A 9,091-nucleotide genomic window follows, 5' to 3' on the forward strand; every position below is an offset into this window, starting at 1 on the left:
TTCAATCCTTGTTCCTAGTACGGTTAAGTCCTTGAAAGTCTTGATGTTTTGGTATCTCAAATGGTTGGCATAAATGGGTTTGAGATTATCCACAAACTTCTCCACAAGGGTAGCCTCATCCGGGCGTTCAACTAGTTGGGTACTAGTCTTCCTCCACCTACTTAGGAAGTCGGTGAATCCTTCTTTGTCATTTTGGGTAAGAACCTCTAGAGTGCGCATGTTAACTTGGATCTCGGCATTATCCGCATATTGCTTAGCAAACTCGATTGCGGCATCTTCCCAAGTAGCGACCTTCTTGTGTTCTAAGGAGTAGAACCATTGCTTCGGGATGGTGTCAAGAGATGAAGGAAAGATCCTTAAGAACATCTCGGGTTTGATGCCTTTGATAGACATGTAATCCTTGAAGGCACAGATGTGGTTCAAAGGGTTTTCGTGCCCCTTGAATTTAGGGATATCCGTCATATTGAAGTTGGTTGGCAATTTGGAATTGACGGCCTCATACTTGCGGTTATTCTCCCTATAAATGTCATCCCCTTAAAGTTACATCAATTGCTCCTGTAAGTATTGGAGTCTTTTCTCGGCTACAGTTAGTCCCATGGGAGGATTTTCATCCCTGGATTCATCCGCGGACTAACCTATTACTTCACTTTCATGAGGAGGCAACCTCCCCTCTACGGCATAGATCCGACCCTCGATGATCTCAAGGCGATCATGGACTTGGTCTTGGGTAACTTGGATTTGGGCTAGCGCAGCTAGGATTCGATCATTACCATCTTGAAGTTGGTGGAGGTTTGTTTCGCTGGATCCAGGCATCTTGAAAACTGGATAAGAGATCGATGACGAATCAAAACATGATCGACCAAACTAACTGATACCCGTCGTTCTGAGTACCAAAAATAAGATTTATAATTTCCTATTAAAACTAACCTAGGCTAGTGGTAACAGGGTCGAACCACAAGGAGGCGAATGTAATTTCTAATTGTCTAATTTAGTCTAAGGTAACGAAAGTGGGGGTTGAATTGATTTGGTCTATACTAATAGCAATAAAAGACAATAAACAAAATAAACGGATAAAACAGATAAAAGAAGGGGTACTAGGATGGTCGGTTCGTTATAGTTTCGGCGGCAGCATACTAAACAGGTCTAAATCAAACACATGAGGCGGGAAATAAAGAGGTCCTCTCGGTCCACTCTTAACAAATAGCATCTTTCGATCTCGCTATAAGTCCCTAATATCACTAATACTAACTTTCGTCCTGAAGAGTGACTAACGGTCTAAACTTTACCTATCTTTCGATCTCAGCATAGTTTAGTCATTTTAATTGGTGATCTAACAATTGTCCCTATCTTTCGATCTAATGGGTCAGTCAAAAATTAAGCATTCAACTAGTCGCATGCATTCGATTCGTCAAACACAACATTTAAATCAATTAAAACGAGGGGAAACCTCACGTGGTCAGTCGATCGACCAGGTATGGCAGTCGATCGACTGACACGCGATTCAGGCCGTATTCATTCTATTGCCGCCTATACTATAATTCCCCTACATCCTAGCACAAACTATTTAGCTACTCATACTAAGGACGATAACAACAATAAAACTAATAAAATAGACAGAAGAATTCATGCTTGAAATAATAGAACAAACAATTAACATAAACGATGAATCGGTTTTGGGAAACTAACTAGCAATTCTATCCTACAAAGCAATAATAAAGCAAACAGAATTATTAGCAGAAGAATACCGATTGGAATTGCAGCAAGAGATCCAGAAACCGAATGCAAAAGTAATTGTACGAAATAGTATTAAAAACCCTAATTATTGATTGTTGGAAAACTGGCTAAAGAACTAGTAGAAACTGGATAAATTTCTGAATGAAAATCTCTGGAAACTAGGTTACGTTATATAGCAAATATACGTAACACTTATTATTAAAACCTAAACACAATGGGCTTGCGTTTCCTCGATCTTTTAATTCTCGTCTGGGATAGCGGCTTGGTCGATCGACTAAGAGTGGCGGTCGATCGACTGAGCAGCAGTGTACAGTAGCTTCTGGAACCCGCAAGTAGGTCGATCGACTGAAGGCAGTGGTCGATCGACTGAAGTAGCTGACACTTGACTTCCAATTTCTCGCGTATTTGTCTTTTGGGCCTTGAATTGCGCACCAAGCTCGTTCTTTAAGTAAATACTTCACGTCAAAATGCAATGCAGGATACTCGGGGATGGATTTAGCTCAATTTCCGTTGAATTCTTCACATTTCTGCAATAATGTACGAAAACACGAAAATAAACGGAAATAGGGGAAATGGTAGCTTAAACTACACAAATGAGATCTGAAATGCGTGGAAAATAGGATGTAAAACATCATATAAAAGACACGCATCAAACTTCCCCAAACCAAACCCTTGCTTGTCCCCAAGCAAGAACTAGACTCGATCTAATGACCTAATGGAACGAGTTCAATCTCAGAGCGAATTACAACATGTAAAGCCTAAACCAATTTAATGCAATAACTAACAATCAATTAGTAATGTGAATCATGCAAACGAGTTATGAAGTCGTTAGAAAATTGCTGAACTGTCAACTATAGAGACTTATCAAATTGGACTCTCATGGGTCCCTCATATCACACATAAGTACAGGTGAATATATAAGAGGATAGAAAGAATTCATTTTGTACAGACTCTCACCTAACTACGACCTATAAGAACATGCCTGCAATATAATATGAAAACAATCTCTACAACTGTACATATGCATTCCAACCAACAAAAGACCAATGACACCTGCCGAGGTATATATGTGGATATGTGAGGTATGGGTAAGAAGAGGCAAAACATTTATGGAAAAGTGGAGGCACAGGTGATCAAGCTAGTACCAAAACGGAACCATATGGCAACATCCTTCTTCTTGCTCAAAATCAAACGAAACGGTGCTATAGCAAGCACAAATCTCACAATCTCCAGGTATAAAAGTAATCAACTAACTCCCCATAAGATATGAATAATACATGGGAGCAAAAATCGCCATAAGATAAAGGTTTGAATTATGCGAATTGATTCTTTCTTTTTCTTTCGAACTCCAGTCGATCGACCATAATTGGCAGTCGATCGACTGCTTTGAACAGTACAGAACCTCTCTTTCTCGAATCATTTTTCTTTTCTTTTTTTTTCAACTTTTTCAGTTTTTTTTCTTTCTTTCCTTTTCCTCCTTCATTCTTTTTATCCAACTAAATCTCAATAAGAGCATATACCACCAAAAACGAAGTAACAATCCCAACAACTAAGACTACTAGCTTGACAAAGGACAGGCTAAATGTAGGATGTAGTAATGGGACAAAAAGACTATTTCTGGCAGTGTGAAGCTTATGGGCAAAACGAATAAAGGGAAACCTCTACCACATGTGTCAACAAACCACAAACCGAATGCATACAGGTATTAAGCAGATTAAGTTCATATTTATGCACATTGATGTAACATGTCTCATAAGGAGTACTACTCACATTCGTAAATAAACCGGTCATAGATGTCACCAGTTATAGGCCCTAATAACTCAGAATATATAAGTAGTTTGCCAAAAATCAAAGTCAAGTCTCAAGTCCAGCAAGAAATTTAACGAAAACTCGTAGACTATGCATATATGATTCTACTATAACATGTCAATTAAGCACGGCTTAGGCATATACAAGTGCAAATGCAATGTCATCCTTGAAATACTACCGTTCCGACTCAACCTATATGCTAAAATAAACATGCAATTTTTTTGAATTTTTGAAATTTTTCAATTTTTTTTGAATTTTTGGTATACATATATAAAATGAAATAAACAATGCAAAACAGAATGTAAATGTGAATGCAAGCAAATGATATGCGACGCAAAACCCTTCCCCAAACCAAATCGCACAATGTCCCCATTGTGCAAAATCATGTAATGAAGAAAAGAGAAACGGGAATTTGCGAAAAAATTAAATAAATAAAACATGAAGTAAAGACTTGGAAACTCACAAAACTTTAAGCGCAGCAAAGGAAACCTCCCCAAACCAGCGTGAGCTAGGAGGTTTCAGTAGCCAGCAGTGCTACTAATAAGTACCTGAAAAGACAAGCAAAGTACCACGCATAAAATCGAGAAAACAATGATGAAGCGGTATTATGTGCAAAATTGAGAAAAATGGAAGAAATAAATAGTGACGGAAGATAAAGTGGAGTAGAAAACTCCCTTAGTTCCGCAAATCGACCAAACATAGCAGGAGAGAGGTCGTAAACAGGTACAGCAGTGCAGGTCGGTCGATCGACCACATCACTCAGTCGATCGACCGAGGTGAAAGGAACAGTAGCTCCTGGAAACTGCAGACCAGTCGATCGACTATATAGCCCAGTCGATCGACTGAAAATACTGCTGTACTTCAGATTTCTTCGTATTTGCTCAATTACTTGAGCTAATGAGGTCTAAAAACCTGCAAATGCACAATAATACGCGCCCAAAATTGCGCAAAACCCAAAGTAAAGTCTAAAGCGTATAAAATCCTAAACAAGCAAAATAAAATGCGAAGTCTTGCGCACACAAAATACGGTAAATAGTCTTAAAAGCAATAAAGTAAATGCTTGATAAAGCATTTGATCAACTAATAGTTGATCAAGAATGGCCATGGTATGGCCCACTTCGTCGGCTTCTGTCTACTAGGGGTAGCCTCAACGATGCTCATCTTCTTAGCCGCACCCTTCTTAGCTTCAACATCCGCCGAACTCAACGGATCAACAGCTTCTATATCTCCCCAATCAATGATCTCTTCGGACTCATCAGAATCTAAATCGGACTCTCTCACTTTGACCGGCTCGTCATCAACTTCCTCATCAGTGCCATAGCTAAGGCAACCAAGACCTCCTCTTTGAATGATCGGCTTCTTCACAGCTGGAGCGACTTGCGGCTCTTCCTTCCCCAACCCATCTCCTACAATATCAGAAATAGACAAATCTTCCTCCAATTTGCTCCCAATCTGGGGCGGAGGGGTTATGACAGGAATAGGAGTAGAGACAGGCATATCAGGAAGCACAAAGTATGATTTCTTTTCAGAAACTTTGTTACAGGTGACAGGCCACATGGGGTCCTTCTTCCTAGCTGTTTGGGCGAAGACAATAGAATGCTTCCCCACTTTAAAGGTCAGGGTTCCAGAACCAACATCAATAACTGCACCAGTAGTGTGCAGAAATGGCCTACCTAGAATGATAGGTATGTGGGCATCCTCAGGCATGTCAAGCACCACGAAGTCAACAGGGAAGAAAAACTTCCCTATTTGCACGAGGATGTCCTCTAAGACTCCTATTGGCTGGACCGCAGATCGGTCAGCAATCTGTACTGTCATGTCTGTGACTGCAAACCTAGTCAATTTTAGCTTCCTAGCAAGATTCAAGGGCATGATGCTAATGCTAGCTCCTAGGTCACATAATGCCTTCTCAATAGAGAAGGTACCTATATTATAAGGAACGGAAAAGCTACCCAGGTCCTCTAGCTTATGGGGTGCAGTGTGAGTCAAGTAAGAGCAAGTTCCCTCAGTTAGTGCAACAGTATGCACGGTTTCAAGTGACCTCTTTTTAGAAAGCAATTGCTTCATGAACTTCATATAAGCGGGCACTTGATTCACTAATTCAAGGAAAGGCACTTGTACGTTAAGACTACGAACAACATTTTCAAATTTACTGAAAGATACCTGTTCCTTTGTCGGCACTAGTCTCTCTGGATACGGGGCTGTAAGAAGTAGCTTAGCCCTCTCCTCTAAATCGCGCATACCGGCATCCGTGGACTTAGGCTGAAAGTCCACTACTTTCTCCTTGTTGAAGCTTGAACCCTCTTCAGACCGTCTCAAATGTGAACCATTGATCGAAATCGGGTCGTACTTCGGAGCCGGGACTGACCCATCAGCACTCGGGTCTTTCCCCAATATTTTCGGGACTGTCGTACCCCGAAACAAATGATCCCTCAAGTTGTCGGGCATCGGAGGACGAAAAATCTCACTATCAGCAGCGATCTCAGTCGATCGACCAGTGATGTCAGTCGATCGACTGAGTTGAACAGACCGAAGCTTGATAACTCGCACTTGATCGATCGGACAGGTATGTCAGTCCATCGACTGATATACCTGGTAGACGCCTTTTTCTTTCCTTTGCTCGTTCCAGCTTTGTTTTGACTCGGTTTCGCCTCATCTTTTGCAGCATCATCCTCGACCATAGCAGACCCCTCCAGGGTGGACCCACTCCTCAACGTGATGGCATTAAGGGTCTCCTTTTGGTCGGTTTGAGTCGGTAAGTGTCCCGGAGCTCGAGTGGTATTCTTGCTAGCCAATTGAGCAATTTGACTCTCTAGCATCTTCATCCCGGCCTCTCTAGCTTGGGACTCCTTCAGCAATAAGTTCTTCAACTCGGTGAACTCGGAATTTTGGGATTGTTCTTGCGCCGAGGAACATACGGAGGCTTTTGATATGGCTGCTTATGTGGAGGCACATAGGCTTGCTGCTGCTGCTGTTGTGGAGGTTGAGTCGGATTCAGGACATTCTGGCTACTCCACCTCAAGTTGGGGTGGACATTCGGCTCATAGTACGTGTTTGTCTGCCTATAATGTTGAAAGGCAGCGCAAGACTCAAAGGGGGAGAACAATTTTCGAGACATGCCCCTCGGCTCCACATCTTCTCTGACGAAAGGACCGTCTGAAACAGCATTAACATGGTACATCCCTCCTTTAGAAGCTCCTCCCAACTCATATTTGTCAAACCTTGCAGTGAGAGCTTCTAGTGCAGCAACAGAGGAAGATTCAGCAGCTCTCCTTTGATTGCCTCTGGAATTCCCATATTCAGCTTTATGGGTGGCTAAGTCATCAATGATCTTCCACCCCTTAGTCTCTCCCATATTCTCAGCAAATCGGCCATTGGCTGCAGCATCCAAAATAGCCCTCTGATCGTCATACAGCCCATTATAGAACTGATTGCAAAGACTCCATTTTTCGAACCCATGGTGCGGTATGGTTCGCACCAGTTTCTTGAAACGGACCCATGCTTCATGAAAGTTCTCATCAGGCCCCTGTTTAAAGCTCGTGATCTGAGCTCTAATGGCATTTGTCTTCGAGGCAGAGAAGTATTTCTTGTAGAATGCCAAGGCCAATGAATTCCAGTCGGTGATCCCATGAGCGGCTCGATCCAGATCTCTATACCACTCCCTTGCAGCATCACGAAGGGAGAAAATGAACATGTTCTCCTTGATCTGGTCTTGGGTCACACCGGTCGGCGAGGGTATAGAGCAGCAATAATCAATAAAAATCTCCATATGCTTGGCTGCATCTTCATTTGCAGCTCCCCCGAACTGGTTTCTCTCAACCAGGTTAATATAAGAAGGCTTCAGCTCGAATTTTCTCGCCTCCCCAGGTAGTTCGAATCCTTTGTAGAGGTTCGCACTTTCGACTCTCGAGTGACTAGCAATAGTTGCTTCTTGACCATGATTTGGAATTTCTGGAGAAGTGACTGTCTCAGCTGAAGAAGTAGACGCAAGAGATGTAGGTGGATCTTCTTCGAACAGAGCGTTCTCGTAGTAACTTGACAGAGTACTCAGCTCTTCCTCTGTCGGTAATACCCTTTGTGATCGTCTCAACTCGCGCAAGGATTTCTCGATCTCAGGATTGAATGGTACTAGTTCACCACCCTGTGACCTGCGCATAAGAAGAAACTACAAAAAGAATATAAGAAAAGTTTAAGGAACGGAAGTCCCTTAAACTAAAGGAAGATTAAATAAAACAACTAAAAATTAGAACAATTGCCTCCCCGGCAACGGCGCCAAAATTTGATACCCGTCGTTGTAAGTACCAAAAATAAGATTTATAATTTCCTATTAAAACTAACCTAGGCTAGTGGTAACAAGGTCGAACCACAAGGAGGTGAATGTAATTTCTATTTGTCTAATTTAGTCTAAGGTAACGAAAGTGGGGGTTGAATTGATTTGGTCTATACTAATAGTAATAAAAGACGATAAACTAAATAAACGGATAAAACAGATAAAAGAAGGGGTACTAGGATGGTCGGTTCGTTATAGTTTCGGCGGCAGCATACTAAACAGGTTTAAATCAAACACATGAGGCGGGAAATAAAGAGGTCCTCTCGGTCCAATCTTAACAAATAGCATCTTTCGATCTCGCTATAAGTCCCTAATATCACTAATACTAACTTTCGTCCTGAAGAGTGACTAACGGTCTAAACTTTACCTATCTTTCGATCTCAGCATAGTTTAGACATTTTAATTGGTGATCTAACAACTGTCCCTATCTTTCGATCTAATGGGTCAGTCAAAAATTAAGCATTCAACTAGTCGCATGCATTCGATTCGTCAAACACAACATTAAAATCAATTAAAACGAGGGGAAACCTCACGTGGTCAGTCGATCGACCAGGTATGGCAGTCGATCGACTGACACGCGATTCAGGCCGTATTCATTCTATTGCCGCCTATACTATAATTCCCCTACATCCTAGCACAAACTATTTAGCTACTCATACTAAGGACGATAACAACAACAAAACTAATAAAATAGACAGAAGAATTCATGCTTGAAATAATAGAACAAACAATTAACATAAACGATGAATCGGTTTTGGGAAACTAACTAGCAATTTTATCCTACAAAGCAATAATAAAGCAAACAGAATTATTAGCAGAAGAATACCGATTGGAATTGCAGCAAGAGATCCAGAAACCGAATGCAAAAGTAATTGTACGAAATAGTATTAAAAACCCTAATTATTGAATGTTGGAAAACTGGCTAAAGAACTAGTAGAAACTGGATAAATTTCTGAATGAAAATCTCTGGAAACTAGGTTACGTTATATAGCAAATATACATAACCCTTATTATTAAAACCTAAACACAATGGGCTTGCGTTTCCTCGATCTTTTAATTCTCGTCTGGGATAGCGGTTTGGTCGATCGACTAAGAGTGGCGGTCAATCGACTGAGCAGCAGTGTACAATAGCTTCTGGAACCCGCAAGTAGGTCGATCGACTGAAGGCAGTGGTCGATCGACTGAAGTAGCTGACACTTGACTTCCAATTTCTCGTGT

At 41.4% G+C, this 9,091-nt stretch overlaps 1 non-coding gene across 1 annotated transcript; it reads left to right on the plus strand.

Annotated features, from left to right (window-relative positions):
- The first annotated feature begins 6,995 nt into the window (after positions 1–6,995).
- On the plus strand, positions 6,996–7,102 carry LOC141625514 (small nucleolar RNA R71). The gene has a single exon (XR_012535291.1). It is a non-coding gene; the product is annotated as a small nucleolar RNA R71 (small nucleolar RNA).
- The last annotated feature ends 1,989 nt before the right edge of the window (positions 7,103–9,091 follow it).

Source organism: Silene latifolia, chromosome X (genome assembly GCF_048544455.1).
Source record: "Silene latifolia isolate original U9 population chromosome X, ASM4854445v1, whole genome shotgun sequence".
NCBI classification, from domain to species: domain Eukaryota; kingdom Viridiplantae; phylum Streptophyta; class Magnoliopsida; order Caryophyllales; family Caryophyllaceae; genus Silene; species Silene latifolia.